Source organism: Aquarana catesbeiana, linkage group LG01 (genome assembly GCF_042186555.1).
Source record: "Aquarana catesbeiana isolate 2022-GZ linkage group LG01, ASM4218655v1, whole genome shotgun sequence".
Taxonomy (NCBI): Eukaryota; Metazoa; Chordata; class Amphibia; order Anura; family Ranidae; genus Aquarana; species Aquarana catesbeiana.
In genome coordinates, this window is record NC_133324.1 from 853,195,526 (window position 1) to 853,215,351 (window position 19,826).

A 19,826-nucleotide genomic window follows, 5' to 3' on the forward strand; every position below is an offset into this window, starting at 1 on the left:
TTATCAAACGACAACAGCAAATCTGCTCCAGCCAAGACAATGAGCAAGTGGTTTGGATTTTAATCTGAACTGGGGAGCAGTCACTCATGTAATGTTTGGAATACATTTTAGATTAGGTATTTGAACAAGGTCACCGTGACAGTGCAGCAAATAGCACAAAATATATGGCCCCATACCTGAGCTTTATAGAGCAGTACTTTACAAAAGCAACCTTGGACAAACAGTGTTCCTTCTGAAATCAATATGATATGCCACACTAGGTTTCGAGTGAATATTTTTTCCTTGTATTTGTTGCCTTTTTTTTTTTTCTCCAGAAAACACTTCCCAGCTATAAATCTCTTTATACAACGCTGCTCATAATAAATATTTTACAATGCAGCATTTAATATGACACTCACTGGCTAACAAATTACAGCAACTGCTGAATCTAGAATCATTTCACAATAACAGGATCTCAAGCAGGGAGTTTGCATGCATGAGCAACATAGCTGTATATAGGTAGAAACAAAAAAAAAAAGACGCTCATTAATTATCTCCGGTGGCTCATTTGGAATCTAAAACTGGCAGTGCTTTAGGCGATCAGCAAAACATTGAAGAAAACAGCGATAGAAACGGAAAACAGGTATGGCTGGAACGTACTTTCTTGCTAGCACGTGGGCACAATCTGTGCTCTGTGTTATGCTGTTGAGGCATGTGACTATCCCCCCCACTGGGGAATATAATGAAGGCTTTAGGGATATAGCACAGAGTAGGTTCAGGCATTTAATTATAGCTTTATCTTTTCACATATACGATGACTGTTTGATGTGTTGTATGCATAGCATTACGTCAAAATCACTTTGTACACAAAGCTATAGTTTCTGTAGTAATAATGTATAACATCGCATGCATATTTTTTTACTAAAGGTTGGATTGCTGCTTTACCATGTATTGAACACATATACTGTACATTTAAGCTTTAAGAGTTATGTCAAGAACAAAACTTGTTTCCTAGTTTGGTTGGAGTGGGCACATTTATATTCCTATCTGGTTTTTGCTGCTACGGTTGTGCTCATAAGTTTACATACCCTGGCAAAATTTATGATTTCTTCATAATTTTTCAGATAATATGAATGATAACACAAAAATCACTCATGGTTAGTGTTTGGCTGAAGCCATTTATTATCAATCAACCGTGTTTAATCTTTTTAAATTATAATGGCAACAGAAACTACTCAAATGACCCTGATCAAAAGTTTACATACACCAGTTCCTAATACCGTGTATTGCCCCCTTTAACATCAATGACAGCTTAAAGTCTTTTGTGATGTTTGTGGATGAGGCTCTTTATCCTCTCAGATTGTAAAGCTGCCCATTCCTCTTGGCAAAACACCTCCAGTTCCTGGAAATTCTTGGGCTGTCTTGCATGAACTCCACGTTTGAGATCTCCCCAGAGTGGCTCAATGATATTGAGGTCAGGAGACTGAGATGGCTACTCCAGAACCTTCACTTTATTCTTCTGTAGCCAATGACTGGTCGACTTGGCCTTGTGTTTTGGATCATTGTCATGTTGGAATGTCCAAGTACGTCCCATGCGCAGCTTCCTGGCTGATGAATGCAAATGTTCCTCCAGTATTTTTTAATAACATACTGCATTCATCTTGCCATCAATTTTAACCAAATTTTCTGTGCCTTTGTAGCTTACACATCCCCAAAACAGCAATCTACCTCCGTGTTTCACAGTAGGAATGGTATACCCTTCATCATAGGCCTTGTTGACTCCTCTCCCAATGTAGCGTTTATGGTTGTGGCCAAAAAGCTAAATTTTGGTCTCATCATTCCAAATGACTTTGTGCCAGAAGGTTTGAGGCTTGTCTCTGTACCGTTTGGCGTATTTAGCGTAAGCGAGATACTTTGTGGCATTTGTGTAGTAATGGCTTTCTTCTGGCGACTCGACCATGCAGACCATCTTTCTTCAAGTGCCTCCTTATTGTACATCTTGAAACAGCCACACCACATGTTTTCAGAGAGTCCTGTATTTCACCTGAAGTTATTTGTGGGTTTTTCTTTGCATCCCGAACAATTTTCCTGGCAGTTGTGGCTGAAATGTTAGTTGGTCTACCTGACAGTGGTTTGGTTTCAACAGAACCCTTCATATTCCACTTCTTGATTAGAGTTTGAACATTGCTGATTGGCATCCTCAATTCCTTGGTTATCTTTTTATATCCCTTTCCAGTTGTATACAGTTCAACTACCTTTTCCCGCAGATCCTTTGACAATTCTTTTGCTTTCCCCATGACTCAGAATCCAGAAAAGTCAGTGCAGCACTGGATGAAAAATGCAAGGGCCTGTCAGGAGTCCAGGAACTCATTGATCTTTTATACACACACACTAATTACAAGCAAACAGATCACAGGTGAGGATGGTTACCTTTAATAGCCAATCAAACCCCATTGTATCAACTTGTGTGCATGTTATCAGGCCAAAATCACCAGGGAATGTAAACTTTTGATCAGGGTCATTTGGGTAATCTCTGTTGCCATTATGATTTAATTGTGGAAAACAGAAAAATTACCAGGCTGCCACAAAAAAACCCCATAGAAACAGCAGTTTAACTGTGAGATATACACAAAAATAACAAAAATTACCAAAAAATAAAGAAAACTGTGATATACCATGATGGATATATGAGTGCATAAAAATAAATTCATGTCAAGGTACGTGAAGTGAGAAAAACAAAAAAACCCTCTATGGGGATATCAACATCCATGGGATACAAAATTCCACTAGACCATATACAAAAAGTGATATGTAATGCATTACAAACATTAAGTCAATAATGCATGTCAAAGTTCATAAATTGAGAAGTCTAGGAAATCCTCCATGGAAAGTAAAGAAAGTCCCAAAGGAAATCCCCTCAATATCCCTCAGAAAGGACTGGTATGTGAAGAATGAAATTAAAACACTGCTCACAGTGATCCTCCACCACATGTAATTCACGCTTACCGAAAAGCAAGCAAATCAAGCTTGTGTGCGGACCCAATCTGGGATGTCCAGCTAGTGATGAGGCTTCTCTTTGTGCAGTGTGACTGCGGAAGTGCGATGGATGGTGCACCACTCGAACTCAAGGGCATAAGGACAAAAGAAAGGTGGCCATAGCGTGAATCCGATAAGAACAGTTTATTTAAAAAAGGTAAAACACTTACACAAAGGATGATAAAAAGAGCAGTTTGCCAGCCGGCATAGCGAGCGCCCGTTCACAGTGAGATCACGATGACGTCAGAGCGTCAACCTCCCGACGTACATTTCGTCTATATCTGACGTTGTCTGGGTTCCCTTCCAGGGTTCTGTAAACTTATAAGCACAACTGCATATGGGGCTAGATTAGGGAAATTTCCTCTCTTATCCTGTCCTACTGACAACAATGTACCAGACTGGCAGTGAAGGGAACTCTCCAACAGCAACACAGACATAAACAAAAACACTTTTTTAGAGATTTGCCCTTATTTTCTGTCTTGCCGACACTGGTTTCACCTGGACAAGAAGCTAGGGAAATTCTTGAGAAGAGATACAGACAGGAAAAAAAAATTGAACAAAAATTTGATAGAGGCTTTACTTAAAAAAAAAAAAAAAGTGTTTTTATTTCTGGTTGGAAGGTTCCCCTTCATTTTTGTCTAGTACAATGTCTGAAGCAGCCAGCTTGGGTCCGATAAAATCAGTCAGGCTTACTTTCACATTTCACATCCACCCTTTCCCCTGGGACACTGGTGATCCCCTTCTCTGTGATTTGAGACTTCAACATCCAAGCAGGAATCTCCCTGAAATGGCAATTCTGGTCCTATATCTTAAAAGATGTCTGGACTAATAAGCTTCTTCAGAGAAATCCGAACTGATAAGTATAACATGCATGCACTCTATGGAACATCCCATGACAATTTGGTCTCTGTGACACACATGGACGTTTAAGACATTGAGGATTTACTTCCAAGTCAGTGATGGAATATACTCACTTTGTGCAACCTGGAACCTGATTGGTGTGTGAGGGAGGTTATATCCATGTTCACACATATCTTTTGGCTGATTCATTATTGCTATGGCTATATGCCTATATATAAATGAAGCTGACGTAAATGTACACAATCAGTGAAGATTGATCCTCCTCTGGACTACATTGCACCTTGATTCGCAAGCTAACTGAGGATTTGCTCATCATTTTACCATCCTGGAACTTCAATTATGTTGCTTGACAGATATGTTAACCTTGGCTGGGTGCTATGAACTGTCACTTACATGCAAAAGAACTCATTTGTGACCGTAATATATATCTATATATATATATATATATATATATATATATATATATATATATATATATATATAGATATATCTATACATCTATATATAGATAGATAGATAGATATCTATACATCTATATCTATCTATCTATCTATCTATCTATCTATCTATCTATCTATCTATCTATCTATCTATCTATCTATATATATCTATATATAGATATATATATATATTATATATATATATTTGCATAATATAGGAGAAATGTTTTTAGTTATGAGAGGGAGGTGTGTATGTGTGATTCTAGGCTTGTTTGTTGTGTGTCGTACCACTATTAATATAAGGGTTTGTATATCCTAATTAACAAAGTAACAATTTAATATAATCCAGTGAGTTGTCATATATGTTGTCTTTTCCTCTGGTGGTTCAGTTAAATCAGATTTTTAAAATCGGTTTTTGCTGTAAAATGTTGTTAGCAGGATAGGAAGTGAGGGAAAATCATTTTAGCAGAGCCCTGGATATCTGTCAAAATCTGGGGGAGTCCTTCTTCGCTCTTTCAAAGCTAAAAAAAAAAAAAAAAAAAAAAGTATTGGCTATAATTATACTTTTAGAGAAATTTGAGGAAACACAAACAAATTATCTATGGGTGTGCTACTAATGTTATCGAGCAAATATTGTAGCTTGTGTTAAAAACACAAAGTTCATGCTTTCTTACTTTTGGATATATCGGAGAAGAGTTGAGAACCTGTAGGGTTTTTACTGCTATCCCTGGATCTGTTAGAGCAGTGGTCATCAACCCTGTCCTCAGGGCCCACTAACAGGCCAGGTGTTATGTATTACCTTGGGGAGATGAAGACTAGAATACTGCAATCACTGAGCAGCAAATTATATCACCTGTAATGTATTTCAGTTATCTTGCAAACCTGGCCTGTTAGTAGGCCCTGAGTACAGGGTAGATGACCACTGCGTTAGAGTGATATCGCCTTCATTTCTGCTCTGCTGACAATGTTTAACCAGATAGGAAGAGAAGGAAATGCTTCAACAGCAATATAGAAATAAAAAACACTTTTTAGTATCTAAGCTAAAAAACAAACATGTAACATATTGCATCTTGCCTATCTGTAGATGTGGTGGCTGCATTTGTTTTCTGTTTTTTTCTTTCTTTTTTTTCACCTAGTGTTCCAGCCAGGATCACACTTCTTGTCTTAGGGTGCCTCCTTTATCTATGGAAGTATGGAAGTGCAGCAGAGATACCCTTTGGCAGCAGCACTGTTAGATGGACTAGTAGATTTAGATGAACCTTAAAGTGTTTGTAAAGGTACAAGTTTTTTTTACCTTCATGCATTCTATGCATGAAGGTAAAAAACTTTCCATGTGTAGCAGCCCCCACCATCTAATACTTACCTAAGCCCCCTCTCACCTCAGCAATGACCATGAGAGTCTTATCTCTCCAGGGATTCACAGTCCTGATTGGCATTTGGGAGCTGTTGGCTCCCACTGCTGTCAGTCACAGCCATTGAGCCAATCAGGAGACAGAGGGGGCAGGGCCATGCCATGGCTCTAAATGTGAATGGACACAGAGCCGTGGGTCGGGAGCGTGCCTGTTTGGGTGCTCCTATTGCAAGCTGCTTGCTGTGGGGGCACCTGGCAGGAGGGAGGGGCCTGGAGCGCCGACGGGGGACCCAGGAAGAGAAGGATTCGGGCTGCTCTGTGCAAAACCACTGCACAGAGAAGGTAAGTAAAGGTAAGTATAACATGTTTGTTATTTAAAAAAGTGACCAAAACATTAAATTCTAAATCCAATTAACATGTTTAAGCCGTTACAAATATTTTTTTTTTCCTTTTTGGGATAAAGGTTTTAACTAAATGTATAAAAGCTGATGATTGTAAGCATTGTCAGTGTTAAAAGGTGTGTCTCAATCCTATAACCCATTTGCTGCACAGGTTGGTGTGTTAAAAGAAGTTGAAAAATAACAGCAGGGTCAACCGATAAAAAAACAATGTTACTGTGGGGGGGGGGGGGGGGGCAATAAAACAAAGATTGCTGTGTAACGCTACTGATAGACTGCATCATAAATGTTTTCTTTTTTTTTTTACTTTGCCTTTAGTACCACTTTAAGTAGAAGAAGGCTAGAACCTATTTCTGATTTGTATTTCTGTCTATGTCCCTATTAAGATTTTCCCTTCACTTCCTGCTTGATGAAGCCGTTGTCACTGGGACAAAAGGTTAAGGACTTACTAGGGGTAGTGGGGCAGACTGAGGTTCTAATCAAGCAGTGGACTGAATTTGAAAACTTTTGTCGATTTCTACCAGTGAGGATTTACTAGTTGGTCTTTTGCATCATCTTTGATCTGCTGTCAAAAAAGTTTTGGCCTTTAATAGAACTAATCAAGTTCTTGAGTATGTGAGCTCAGAAGAATGTTAGCATTTTATAACAAAAGCCACACTTTATTTTTCTACCTTTAATAACACATTTAATAATTCACAAGCATTAACAAGCCTGTGCTATTTTTAATATGCAATAATTACAATACTGTTTTTGTTTTCAATTAATCACACTTGACTGAGCCTGCCGACAATGTCTACTGAGCTTACTAATAAGGATTTATGAGTAACTGCATCACTGCAATTGCATAAGGACCACAAGTTTTACCCATATACTGATATTATAGAAGAGGCACAGAATGTTTAATGTGAACATGTAGCCAGATATTTAGACAAAACTGAAGACTTACGCTTTCGCGAAAGGATACAGAAGTCTGATTTTTTTTTTTTATTATATAGGAGTTAGTGAGGTGCGTTTACAATGCAGCAGCTGCATGGTGAGTAGACAGCATTAGAAAGCATTTCTTTGTTAATGAGGGTTGCACAATCTTTTCTCATGCACATGGTCAAGAGTGTATATGATAAAATTATCCTTAAAGATTTTTGGTCTATAATATATTCTGGACCATATGAAAGCAATTACATCTCCGCACACTATTTATACCAATACCATGAGGGTTGCTGACCCATCCGGGATTTCAGGCCAACTGAAACCTGGACATATTATTTAGACAGGACTGTGGCTGGCTTTCCAAGTAACCAAGTAACACAACCACTAAGTTCTTGGGAAGGTACATAGGCAAGGTGTGCCTGGCCTCACCCTAATCACCAGGTTGCCAACCATCTGGGGGGCTGGATGCAGTTGTCTAAGTGCCTGTGTCACTCTCTCTCACACTGCCCAGTGCCAGCACAGCATCTCCCCTGCACGGATGAGAGAGGAGAGAGGGCTCAATATGCTCCTCTCTACTCCTCTGTCTGCATGCCCACACTCCAGTCTCCAGTGTGCTGTGCCTCAGAAGAGGGATGTGTAGGCAGGAAATTTAAAGACAAAAACACAAAAAAGAAAAATTCCCAGCTCACTTACCAACCAGCCTGCAACAAACTGAATTGTCCTTTCTAACAGGTGCATGCCATGTATGCCTGGGTTCCCTCCAGGCATATCTGGGGGAGTACCTTGCGGGCGCGCTCCCGAGTCCAGCATTGGGCCTCGCGTCATTGGATTTGATTGACAAATCCAATGACGCATGTCCCCTCCGATTGAATGAAAGGGTTCAGGTAAGTAAAAGGGGGGGCTGGGAGGCCGGTGACTGCCAGGTGTTTTTTCACCTTAATGCATAGGATGCATTAAGGTGAAAGAACATGAAGCTTTACAACCCCTTTAAGGAGCCGTGGGCTCCCTCTAGGCATACCTGCCCTTAATCTATTAATCATTATATATGTTCTCCAAGTTTTGACACTCTCTTAATGTATAGAGTTAGGACTGCAATACATTAGGGTGCTGTGAAGTGGCCCTGCAGCTTTTGCATACATTTGCAAATGTGTGCAAACCAAACCCCTGGTTGTAACGTGAATTGTTAGACCCCTATGATACGTTTTATTCCAAATAGACTCATTCTCTAGGTATAAGCTCAGTTGGGGGTGAAACGCATCAGTGGGGCTTGGCCTAGGGTGGAGAGTGTGTTTGGAAGTAAACCCCACAGATTGACTTTTATGGAGTGTGGTTTTGCATTCCTATTTTGCTATAGTATATACTATGTAGTCTGACAGCTGAATGGGTCAAGTGTGGATGCATCACTGTTTCCTAGGAAGCTCATTGCTGTTGGCTAACAACCAGCCAGAGCCGGAAGCTGTCACATTCATCTGTGGTAATAATATCACTTCTCAATGTATCACCTCCTGCTGCAGCTAGAAGTCATCTCTAGTCTGTACACACCTGCTGCTTCCTGAGGAACAACTCTCTATGTCTGACTACACTGAATGAATTAACTTTTTTGGTGCAACACCCAAACATGATCAACATGAGTTCGACACCTAACAAGGACCCTTTGCTGAAATGGGCATTAACTGAATTAACAACCATCTGACTGCTACAAAAGCTTTTATTATCTGACATATTGCCTGTAAAATCAGCACATATTGGACACTGCTGTTTCACATGCAAAAGCAATATTATGTTTAGCTGTCTGTAGATATAAGTAAATAGTCATACTGGTATGCTGTCTCACCATTCGTTGTGGTCCAAGGTCTACGTTACATGTCCAAGTTACGTGGGTAGTAGTAAAAAAACCCGAAAGGGTAACGCTGCGCTAGAAAAAAATATATTAAAAAACTAGAAATTAAACCAGTAAGAAAAGCTGCCAGCACCAGAAGTCTAAATACAAAACTAAAACAAATAGAAAAAATTGTGGGTGCAGCGCTGGTGTAAGTGAAGTCCCTAAGATAATATAAGAGGAAAAAGGCAGAGTCCCAATATGAGAAATTGGGAAACTGAAAAGAAAAAGAAAATCAGAGTAATTAAATCCAATCTCCTAATAACGTGCTTTGATAAATATCAGAAAATATTGCATACTGTTCTCAAACCAATACAAATTTAAATATATATTTATTGAAAAATAAATAATAAAAACTTGCAAAAAATGTGCATGTGTGTGCAAACATTAACTGAACACCATATACAGATAATAAAAGAAAAAAAGCATAAAGAAAATTCTCAAATTTATATGGTGAAAAGAATCTGAGAAAAAAGACTAAGGCAAAGTCCAAAGGATGAACTTAAAACGCTGAAGCACAGTCCCAAATTCAAATTCAGATATCTAAGTGGAGGAGGTTAGCCAGTAGGTTATCATATAGGTGTAAAACCAGAATCCAAAGAAAGATCCCTCCTCCAGATAGTTTTACAGCCAAGGTGAGCATGTAGTATCCTTACCAACTTAAATGACCACTTAAGCGGTGTCACCAAGCCCAGGGAATTCGGTCTCCCAAAAACCAGTATGGTGTCTGGAGCAGCTAGATCAGTGTTACAAATAACCCTTGTCTCATAATACTTTTATTTGAAGACGTCCCATCTTGCTCCGCTTACCAAGCGGAGCAGCTTTAAACTTTAGAAAACTTTAATGAACAATCACCTTCCCACGAGGTACTGCTGACTTGCTTTGCCTCTGAATACTGAATCACAAGAACCCCCCTTTCTCCAAAACTAGAGGAAGGAGCATGGGTGTCCGCAGAACTTTTTTCGGGGGGGGGGGGGCATCATTTTAAGGTCACCCATGCAATATAAAAAGATGTACATTCTCACAGGCTATATGTATATAAGCATGGACTGGGGGTACGCCTGGCCTGAGTAATTTCCAAAACAAAGTGACACTGAATTACAGTATCTCTTATATAACACATATATCTTTCCAGTGGAAAGATATATGTGTTATATGAGAGATAATTCAGCGTCACTTTGTATTGGAAGGCCAGGCGTACCCCCAGTCCATACCCATATACATATAGCCTAGAGAATGTGCATCTTTTTATATTGCAATGTATTGCAATACATCTGTTGTGGCCATATTTTGATCTTGATGAAAACAGCCTATACAAAGTGAAGAAGATGAATTATCTCTTAACATACACAGACATATCTTTCCAGTAATAGCTGTCTGAGTTTCCAGCAATATACAAATCAAAATGCTCCCCCTTACTACTGTTACCTGTGGTTCTTCTTCTGTTGCTTGCAAATGTATATGCCACTCACTTCGGGTTAGGATTTCCTGTGATGTGATGATGAGCAGGCACTGGCAGCGTATCACTCAGCAGCTCGGCCACTGACTACAGTGAGTGGGTGGCATCTACACAACACGTACACAGGCAGGCAGCCAATAACTGAAGAGGAGCAGCGGAATGGCCGAGCTGCTGAGCAGCCAATCCATCTCATCCAATAATCGGGACGGGGGTGAGGGAGGAACATCAGATGTGTCAGGACAGAGAGCAGCTGGCTGACTCAGAAAAAGTCAGCGGCGGACACTGCAGCTGGCAACTGCAACACCTTCTTAATGATTCCGGGGGGCGCCCATGGGAAGGAGGAAGGGTCTGATGTTCAAAACATTCCCCAGGGAAACAAGAGGAAGGCATAAAGGTTCCACCTGGAAAACAATAAGCTTTCTTTAACCACTTGACCTCCAGAAGATTTTACCCCCTACATGACCAGGCCGTTTTTTTTGCTATTCAGCACTGTGCTACATTAACTGGCAATTGCGCAGTCATGCAACACTGTACACAAATTAAATTTATATACATTTTTTCACACAAATAAAGCGTTCTTCTGGTGGTATTTTATCAGTACTCAGTTTTTAAAATAACATGAAAATTTTGAAAAAAAAGGCATTATTTTTTCTACTTTCTATCATAGAACATATCCAACAAAGTCAAAGTCATAAATTTTGGCCAAAATTTCTTTTTCTACATCACTATGGTAAAAAAAATCACATTACGTGGATATTAATTGATTTGTGTGAAAGTTATAGTCTACAAACTATAGTATATATATATTTTGAAAATTGATCAATCCTGTTATACTGAAGGCCTAATTTCTTGAGGCCCTCAAAATACAAGAACATTACAAATACCCCCCAAATGACTTCTTTTTTGAAAGTAGAATGTCTGAGGTATTTAATAAGAGGCATGGCGAGTTTTTTGAAGTTGTAATTTTTGTCACAATTTGTGGAAACTGTAGAAAATAAATAAAACATGTTTTCACTTTTAATTTTTTTTTTTTTTTACATACTGTCACCAGTGCAGTACAGCATCATCATATGACTGGAGTGGCAGTGGTCAGGGATACTGACTGGTGACAGTATGTTAAAAAAAAAAAAGAAGAAAAACATACTTTTTAATTAGCTGTTTTACCTTTTTTTTCTTTCTTTAGCCTTTTTTTCTTTTTTTTCTATTTTTTTACATACTTTCATCAGAGTAGTTCAGTGTAACCATAGTGACACTGTACTACTCTGGGGGAATGGGGTGGTCAGGGATTTTTTTTTAAACTTTGATTGCTCTTACAGTTATGATCACTGTAACATTAATGTTTTGAACTGTCATGAATGCATTACATTCATGACAGCTGTGATTACTATTGTGCTATGATTGGCCCACATCTATCACATCGTACACATCGGGTGCTGTGATTGGCCCTGGTACCATGTGATAGCTGTGGACCAATCACAGCATCACTATAGGAATCACAGCTGTTATGAATGTAATTTATTCATAACAGCTTTGTTGACATATTATGATTATTTTAAATTGTTGTTTGCATTTTAACCACTTCCCGCCCGGCCTATAGCAGAATGACAACCGGGCAGTGGTTCAGTTATCCTGACTGGGCGTCATATGATGTCCAGCAGGATAACAGCCGCCGCGTGCAATCTGACACACCGCTACACCGATCTCGGCTCTTTACCACGTGATCAGCCGTGTCCAATCACGGCTGATCACGATGTTGACAGGAAGAGCCATTGATCGGCTTTTCCTGACTCGCGTCTAACAGATGCGAGTAGAGGAGAGCCGATCGGCGGCTCTCCTGACAGGGGGGTCTGCGCTGATTGTTTATCAGCGCAGCCCCCCCTCAGATGCCCACACTGGACCACCAGGGAAGCCCCCAGCATGTGGATGGCCAGGTACATCCCCCATGGCCATCCGCATGTAAAAAAATGCCCAAAATATGCCAATCAGTGCCCACAAATGAGCACTGACTGGCACCTCTGTGGCAATTTAAAAAACAGGGATGCCCAGAAATGCCACCCATCAGTGTCATCAGTGCCGCCCATCAGTGTCAATCAGTGCCACCTATCAGTGCCCATTCATGCCCATCAGTGCTCACCTATCAGTGCCCATCACTGCCCATCCATGCCCATCAGTGTCACCCATAAGTACCCATCAGTGCCACCCATAAGTACCCATCAGTGCTGCCTATGAGTGCCCATCAGTGCCACATACCAGTGCCACCTATAAGTGGCCATCAGTGCCGCCTATCAGTGCCCATCATCAGTGCCTGTCGGTGCCACCTCATCAGTGCTACCTCATCGGTGCCCATCAGTGCCCCCTTATCAGTGCCCATCAGTGCAGCCATATCAGTGCCCATCATTGAAGAAGAAAATTTACTTATTTACAAAAAATGTAACAGAAACAAAGAAAAACTTTGTTTTTTTTTCAAAATTTTTGGTCTTTTTTTATTTGTTGCGCAAATAATAAAAATCGCAGAGGTGATCAAATACCACCAAAAGAAAGCTCTATTTGTGGGAACAAAATGATAAAAATTTAGTTTGGGTACAGTGTATCATGACTGCGCAATTGTCAAATTGCGACAGAGCTGAAATCTGAAATTGGCCTGGGCAGGAAGGTATCTAAGTGCCTGGTATTGAAGTGGTTAAATATATACTGGGAGCAGTAGATCCCTGTCATGTTGCTAGGCAGAACAGGCAGAACAGGGAAATGCCTTGTTTACATAGGCATCTCCCCGTGCTGCCTCTCTGTGCTATGATCGCGGGCCACCGGCGAACTTCGAGTCCGCGGGACCCACAGGCATGCTCCCGTGGTGCGCATGCGCCGCTATCAGCCAATGACGGAGTGACATACGGGCTACGTTGTTTTGCGAAGCCGTGCCACTTTGCCGACATATATCGGCGTGGGCCGGTCGGCAAGTGGTTAAGAGATTATCTCAACACTTATCAATTAGGGAATGTTCATGACTTTCTCTGATAGGGGCAGTGCTTGGCAGTGCATAATTTGTATATAAAATACAGTGGTCAAAATATAAAACATCAAGCAACTAAAATTGAAAAAGTACCAAGATAAAAATTACTTTTAGGGATAATAAATCAATCTGATCAAAATATGTATTGCTAAAAATACACCATAGCTTCCCTTTAAATAAACAGTACTATAGTTGAAAGTAGTAGCTAAAGTGACCTTATTTTAATACAGGGTAGCTATCCTAAACAAAAAAAATCGCAACATTGTTTAGTACCACCAAGGGCAAATATTACCAGTGGTACATGTTTCACACTTTGGGAACTGTTTCTCCAATGGATTTATTTTTTCGTCCTTAATTTAAACTGTAGAAACTATGCTGGTCTTGCTTACAAGTACTGCTCAAGGATTCTCCAGAAAACATCATTTCATGCACAAAGAGGCTTTTTTTTTCCTTAGTGCCGCTGGCTCTGCAAAGAGTATCTACTGATATATGTTTCATGTGTGCAAACGTGAAAACATTCCAATTCCCTTCTCAGAAAGATTAATGCAAGAGAGGCTTGGGAGTCGATGATGAAGCCAGTTTCCAGCTGTCTTCTTGCTCACCCCATCAGTTTCTGTACGTCACTTACAGATATTTTTGAAACAGTGTTAATTAGCAGTCACTGTGCATTGCATTTCCTTGTCTCACTTAGACACATGAGTGACTTGTTCTATAAGATTACACTGGTCCTACTTAGTAAACAGTGGACCAGCTAATGATATATGTGCAACATAGCAAAATCTCAGGAAATTTAACAAAAGTCATCAAACTTAAATTGGACCTTGCAGTAAAAAGTAAGTTCAACTTAACTGGGTAAAGGAGATTTCCCTTTACTTCCTGCCTTAGAGACGCAACAGGAAATGAAAGGAAATCTTTATTGAGTAAACATAATTCCCCTCTTAAAGTGTTGTTAGAAGAACAGCTGTCCCCATTGGTGGATTTTTTTTCTCACCTCTTGATCTGATGACAACTTAATATATTTGGATTACCCATCACTTTTTGTCTCACTATCAGTTGTCACTAGGTAAAATATAGGGGTGCATCTGCCCAGCCAGGGCACAGACAACAATAAAAACTTGAAAAAAGGCTAACTGTTCCCTAACTGCAAAACTACAAATATACCTTTATATACACTTTAATATTTAAATGTGTAAAAAATAACATAATGGAGGAGATGGATAGAAAAAATAAAGACATTTTTTTTATAGTCAAGCCTGTAAGAACAAACATAAAACTAAACCCTTTATCTAAATACCCAGGTGATAAAGAAGGTAGTATTAAAGTTAGTTAAAGTTAAAGTTATTAAAACATGTTCTACACTACTTGGTTAAACCACTAGCAGACCGCCCACCGCCTTTTTACTGTGGCAGGGTGGCCCCGCTGCGTCAGAACATGTACGTAATCCGGCATTTCCTAGTAGGGGGCAAGTGGGGACCTGCTGATTGGCTTAGCGAATCACAGTACAGAGCCCTGTGTTTACTAACAACACTGGACTCTGTACACGGAGATTTTGATTAGTAAAAGCACCACATATTTCACATTGTTAAGCACACAGGTAACCCTTGGATTTTCCCTAGATGTTAACCCCTTTCCAGCAAGTGTCATTAGACACAGTGACAATGTATATTATTAGCACTGATCACTGTATAAGGCTGGGTTCCCACTATCTTCAAATGCGGCTCACAGCAGGGGTGCAGTGCGTCCCCGTTCACCATTTCAGGTCCAATTTCAGCCTGAATCTTTGGCTGAATTCAGACCTGAAATGGACCAAAAGAGGCACAGGGCTCCTGTGCAAATTTGCACTGGAGCTGCAGCGGAGATATATGAACCGGCTCCATAGAGAGATGGTCAAAATCTCCTGTTATTGCGAATTCTTCGCATCCAATTCGCAATAGTGTGAATCCAGCCTTAGTGTCACTGGTGATTACACTGTCAATTAGTCAGTTCCCATCCTGTGTCAGTTAGTGTTAGATTTTCCCGCTGCACAATCACAGTCCCACTATAAGTTACTGATCACCGCTTTTTCTAGCATAAAAAAAAATGAATAAATAAATAAAAATTTCAGTATATATGCAGACAATTCATTAAAGCCACGATTAGTTTTTAAATGACAATTTGTCCTTTAGAAATGTCATTTGCTGTGGTAGTGTTCTAAACATGGGAAAAATGCGCCACTTTACAGCATACTATAGACACCCCCCAGGTATGATATTTAAAGCAATATTTCATTTTTATTGTTTCACTTTAAGCATTAAAAAAATCACTGCTCCTGAATAAAGTCAGTTTTGAAAAAAATTTTTTGCATTGATACATGTCCCCTGGGGCAGGTCCCAGGTCCCCAAACACTTTTTATGATTTTGCCGCAAACACCGCATAATGTTCGCTGTTCGATGAACAGGTAAACACTTACATTCGACTCAAACATCAGGCTCATCCCTACTCCAGACCATGGAATATCCAAATGTACATGTTTACTAAAATATACTTACATACTCTATGCAATATCTGTCTGCAGTGACATCCCTCATCTAAAGTTCCACTATTTTTCTCCTTTGTTTTTTTTGTATATGTATTTATATAGTGCCAACAATTTATGCAGCACTTTACATTCTGTACATTCACATCAGTCTCTGCCATCAGAGCTTACAGTCTGAGGTCACTATCTCACATGTATACATTCATGATGTAAGGAGCTGCGTAAACTGTTGGCGCTATATAAATCCTGTATAATAATAATAATAATAATAATAATAATAATAATAATAATAATAATATATGCACATACATACTAGGATCAATTTGGACAGGAGCCAATGAACCTACCAACATGACTTTGGAGTGTGGGAGAAAACCAGATTATCAGGAGGAATCCCATGCAAGCACAAGGAGAACATGCAAACGCCATGCAGATAGTAGCCTGACCAGGGTTATGTGTATTTACAAAGGTGAGCTAGCATGACATTTTAAAAATAATTTTTCTATTTGCCTAAATTGTCTACTAGAACCAGTTGATGAGAAGGAGTACTGAACAGTTTCACAATACTTATAGTCATGTATTCTGCAAATTTGGTAAATTGCAGCCACATAATGGCTCGGTATCAGTTTACTGATAGAGACAATGGTGGACCATGCCTGCGCAATGCATATCAGCATGACCACTTGTAGTCTCCACTAGGGATGAGCCGAACACCCCCCTGTTCGGTTCGCACCAGAACATGCGAACAGGCAAAAAATTTATTCGAACACGCGAACACCGTTAAAGTCTATGGGACTCGAACATGAATAATCAAAAGTGCTAATTTTAAAGGCTTATATGCAAGTTATTGTCATAAAAAGGGTTTGGGGACCTGGGTCCTGCCCCAGGGGACATGTATCAATGCAAAAAAAAGTTTTAAAAACGGCCGTTTTTTCGGGAGCAGTGATTTTAATAATGCTTAAAGTGAAACAATAAAAGTGTAATATTCCTTTAAATTTCATACCTGGGGGGTGTCTATAGTATGCCTGTAAAGGGGTGCATGTTTCCCATGTTTTGAACAGTCTGACAGCAAAATGACATTTCAAAGGAAAAAAGTCATTTAAAACTACTCGCGGCTATTAATGAATTGTCGGTCCGACAATAAATATAAAAGTTCATAGATAAAAACGGCAAGGGATTTCCCCACAGGGGAACCCTGAACCAAAATTTAAAAAAAAAAGTCGTGGGGGTCCCCCTAAGTTCCACACCAGGCCCTTCAGGTCTGGTATGGATATTAAGGAGAACCCCGCGCCAAAATTAAAAAAAAAATGGTGTGGGGGTCCCCCTCAAAATCCATACCAGACCCTTCAGGTCTGGTATGGATTTTAAGGGGAACCCCGCGCCAAAATTTAAAAAAAAATTGGCGTGGGGTCCCCCCAAAAATCCGTACCAGACCATTATCCAAGCACACAACCTGGCAGGCCGCAAGAAAAGAGGGAGGATGAGAGAGCGGCCCCCTTCCTGAACCGTACCAGGCCACATGCCCTCAACATTGGGAGGGTGCTTTGGGGTAGCAGCCCCCCAAAGCACCTTGTCCCCATGTTGATGAGGACAAGGGCCTCATCCCTACAACCCTTGGCCGGTGGTTGTGGGGGTCTGCGGGCGGGGGGATTATCGGAATCTGGAAGCCCCCTTTAACAAGGGGACCCCCAGATCCCGCCCCCCGTGTGAAATGGTAATGGGGTACAAAAGTACCCCTACCATTTCACAAAAAAAGTGTCAAAAATGTTAAAAATCACAAGAGACAGTTTTTGACAATTCCTTTCTTTAAAGTCTTCTTCTTTCCATCTTCTTTGGGTCTTCTTCCTTCCTTCCTTCTTCCTTCGGTTTCTTCCTCCATCTTCTTCTTCCTCTGGGTCTTCCTCCAATCCTCTGCTTCTTGCTCCGGTGTTCTCGTCCAGCATCTTCCTCCGTGGCGTCTTCTTCTCCTCTTCGTTCTTGGGCCGCTGTTTTTAAAACTTTTTTTGCATTGATACATGTCTTGATTGTTTGCTGTTCGGCGAACTGGCGAATAGCCGATGTTCGAGTCGAACATGAGTTCGACTCGAACTCGAAGCTCATCCCTAGTCTCCACCAGGAGTGTATGAAATAAGGTGACAATGCAGAAACATAATTGGAAGACAATTGTCATTCCATACATTAAAGCCTTGGTTTGAGAGTAACTTGGTTTGAGAGTGTTTTGCAAGACAAGCAAAATGTTTTAATAAATTTTGACTTGATATACAGGCGAAGTCTTGATATACAAGTAGCGTCATATCACAACTGAGTATAAAAGAGAAGAGAGGCAGGAAGTGTAGCAATATGGTTACATTTAATGAAGGTACAACATTTAGCAACATATTGATACACTTAGAGGCACCTCTTTTCTCTTTAATACTCTGTAGCTCCTGCTAGATTTTGTTTCTAATCCCCTTGTGGAGGCTTCCATTTGTGGATGGACATTTTATGGTTACACAACCTAGTCACATCGCTATATTCTTTTTATATGGACTATAAACTGAAGGACCTATGAATAAATGGTTGTGGAATGAATCATTTGAGTTTTCATTATTTCTTATGGGGAGTGCTTTGGATTAGAAGCATGTTTCTGGAACGAATTATGCTTGCAATCTAAGGTTTTATTGTAATAGGAAATGTCGGAAGGTCCTTCATAGCAGGATCACTGGTCATTATTTTTACCTGTGGTGGTGTATTACATACTACAGATTACATACTATCTGTGGTGGTGGATATTGTCACGCTGATGTCTTACACTTTTTATGGATCGGCATTTTGAATGATCACCAATGAGAACTCATTTTATGTAGGGGTACCCCCCTGGTGGCCCCTTGTGGGCATTTTATCTGAACACTGAATTTCTGGGACTTGAATCTGTCAATATTTTTATTTTTTTTATCTTGTGCACTTTATGTATATGTATTCTACTGTATTTACAATTCAGCACAGCACTTTCATGTCAAGCCCCACAATATTTGCCAATTGTGGGGCTAGCAGCTTTTAGGAGTCTACTAGCTTGGTAATTCTCTATACTTATTCATTGTCAGATATCAAATAACAGGTGGCATGAGGTATGAATGACAAAATTAGCTCACTATTTTTGAAAGAACCTGTAAACTAGAGGATGTCTTATATACATGCTTACCTTTCGGTATGCACCGACCGTATGGTACAACTATTTTGAGAGCTGAGTGGGCTGCCCCCTTTTGTAGAGGGTCATCACTTGCCCTTACCTTACAATGGGTACATGCCTATAGGTGACCTGATCCTCTCAGTATGTACATGCGAGCATGTTCCTGCAAGTATTTTTGACCACATGGTACTGTTTTTTCCTAAAGTTAACTATGACCCTGAGTTGTTAGTCACAATCTGTTACCGTATTGACACTTGTTATATTGCTTGGTGTCCTCTATTATTTTCATTTTCATCCTGTCACTGCTGATAATCTTTGTCAGGACTGTGCTGTCATGTCATACCACCATGTTATGTTGCATACCCTTTAATAAAGAATTTAAAATATATATTTATATTGTTACAGTTACAATTAAAAGTTATTGTGCTTTTACTATTATTTTTTTAAGCAATTTGCTTAAAGTGGTATTAAACTTTAGGCTTTCTTTTTTTTATTTTCACCTGGTGATCCTGCCAGTTGTGTTTTCAACAGAACAAGCTGCCCTGCAGATGTAGCAGCTGGATGGTTAAGACAAACCATTTGCCACTGCCAGGGGTGCTTACAATGATCAGCTTTTTATTTCTTTATGTAAAACCTTTACACCAAAAGAAACAAAACAGCTGAATTAACTACTTAAAAAATATTAGCTGGAGTACCTCTTCAATATGTTAGTGTATTTAAATATGATAGTACATCTAACACTCTTTTATCCTCCAGACTGACAATGCTGCTGTCTCTGTCTATCTAGATCACAGGTGAAAACAGA

The 19,826-nt window shown here is 39.9% G+C and overlaps 1 long non-coding RNA gene across 1 annotated transcript in view; it reads left to right on the forward strand.

Annotated features, from left to right (window-relative positions):
* The first annotated feature begins 376 nt into the window (after nucleotides 1-376).
* LOC141124950 (uncharacterized) overlaps nucleotides 377-19,826 on the forward strand; it is a 620,003-nt gene continuing 600,553 nt past the window's right edge. Inside the window, exon 1 of the long non-coding RNA XR_012241270.1 lies at nucleotides 377-622. This is a non-coding gene — a long non-coding RNA (uncharacterized lncRNA). The remainder of the gene's footprint in view (nucleotides 623-19,826) is intronic.